Below are 2115 nucleotides of genomic sequence, written 5' to 3' on the forward strand. Positions count from 1 at the left end.
ATGTGTGTGCGTGTGTGTGTGTGTGTGTATATATATATATACATTTCTCCTTCTCCCAGGAGGGGAGACACTGTCTCTGGTTTTGGTCCTCTCCGACTGGAGAGCTGGGACAGGGCGCCATTGAAAGCTGTAGCCCTCACCCCTGCGGGGGGTCATGGACTTCAGGCCCCTGGAGAAGTGAAACCTCCTTCCGCTCCAGAGCAGCCCCTGAAAATCCTCTGGGTCGCTGGGGATTTGCCCTCCTTTCCAAGATCATCTCCTAACATAACAGGTTCTTCAAGTTACGTTTCTCCCCGAGTCCCCAAGCCCGTGTAAAGAGCCGTTTCCCTGGATCTGGGAGGGCTGGGCTGGGGGTGTGGATGGAAGGTATGTTGGTTGCTTTCCAAATGACTACACCTGTCCTGCTTCGCCATCACACAGCCTCTGGGTTTACAGCTCCTCCAGGCTCTGTTTTTGTGAACAGGCACATTTAGGGGCTTTGGATATGGCCTTCCTCCCCTCGGTTCAGCGGGCTCCAGGGAACTGGGTACTGAGATGTTCTCAGGGGTCCAGCAGCTTCAGCTGGGGGCTGCAGAACCAGCGAAGAGCCTGAGAACGGGGGCGGGAGGATAGGGGAAGGAGGGTGAGAGGCGTTGCAGGCAGATCAGAACTGGCCTCGGTGAATCTAGGGACAGAACCCAGGCTGCCCCTATCCAGGGTCCTGCCGGGTGGCATCCCTCACCCGAGAAGGCAGGATTGGGGGTGTGTCTGGTGTCTTTTCCTGGGCACCCAGTGTCTTGTGGTTTATTGTGTTCATGTGAGGGGCGTCAGTCCTGCAGCAGCACTGAGAGAACAAGAGGTGGGCCCTGGGGGCTTGTGTTTCCCAAGCCTCTGCTGCTGTTATCTTTGTTCCCTTTATTGTTTTCCTTTCTGATAACCGAATTCATATTAATTCATCTAGAAAACAGCACGAAGAAGTAAACAAACATCACTTGTAAATCCCACCTTCCAAAATTGGCCACAATTTATAATGCTAGTTGCTGGTATGTATGCATTTTCTCATCGTGTGTGTGTGTGTGTGTGTGTGTGTGTTTACAATCTTGTCTATTACAATCTGTTGTCCGTATAACATACACAGAAGCACCCGTTTACGCCATTGGGACTATGCTGCTTACAGTGTTAGGTAATGTTGACTTCTTTCTATTTTCCGTAAACAATTTTACTACATTTCTTCCCTGTCACTAACTGATGTTCTCGTAACCATGGTTTTAAGTTTCATTGAATGGGCACCTTATTTTAGTTCAGTTTTGTATATTTTGTCATTTCTATAATGATTTATTGTTTAGTGCATTATGAAATACATGCTTCTGTTTTTTTCTCCTGGGTTATCTTTTTATTATTGATTTCTGATTTGATTGCATCTTGGTGAGAGAATGTGGCCTGCCCAATGCTGATGCTGTGAACGGTGTGGAGGCTGCCCTGATGGCCCAGCACATGGTGACTTTCATAAAAGCTCCATATATTTTTTTCACAACTTAATTACTTTATTGGGCTTAACAAATAGCATTTCCTGCTCGCTGTACTAAAATTGGAATGATGCAGTGAAGATTAGCATGGCCCCTGGGCAAGGATAGCACAAAGTTTTTGAAGCATTCCATATAATTAAAAAATAATAATATTTTGACATATCGTTATATTTTTTTACTATAAAATACACATAACAAAAATAACCTTTTTTTTTTGAGACAGAGTCTCACTCTGTTGCCCAGGCTGGAGTGCAGTGGCATGATCTTGGCTCACTGCAACCTCCACCCCCCAGGTTCAAGTGATTCTCATGCCTCAGCTCCTGAGTAACTGGGACTACAGGTGTGCACCACCACACCCAGTTAATTTTTTTGTATTTTTAGTAGTGATGGGGTTTTGTCATGTTGGCCAGGCTGGTCTCGAACTCCTGACCTCAGGTGATCCGCCCGCCTCAGCCTTCCAAAGTGCTGAGATTACAGGTGTGAGCCACCCTGCCCGGCCTATCATCTTAACCATTTTTAAGTGTATAGGTCAATGGCATTAAGTACATTCACACTGTTGTGCAGCTGATCCCTAGAACTTTTTCCCCTTGCAAAACTAAAGCTCTATATC

The 2115-nt window shown here is 46.5% G+C and overlaps 1 non-coding gene across 1 annotated transcript; it reads left to right on the forward strand.

Annotated features, from left to right (window-relative positions):
* The first annotated feature begins 1540 nt into the window (after positions 1-1540).
* LOC112636768 lies at positions 1541-1643 on the forward strand. The gene has a single exon (XR_003122244.1). It is a non-coding gene; the product is annotated as a U6 spliceosomal RNA (small nuclear RNA).
* Positions 1644-2115: the final 472 nt, after the last annotated feature.

The sequence above is a fragment of the Theropithecus gelada genome, chromosome 12, assembly GCF_003255815.1.
Source record: "Theropithecus gelada isolate Dixy chromosome 12, Tgel_1.0, whole genome shotgun sequence".
NCBI lineage: Eukaryota > Metazoa > Chordata > Mammalia > Primates > Cercopithecidae > Theropithecus > Theropithecus gelada.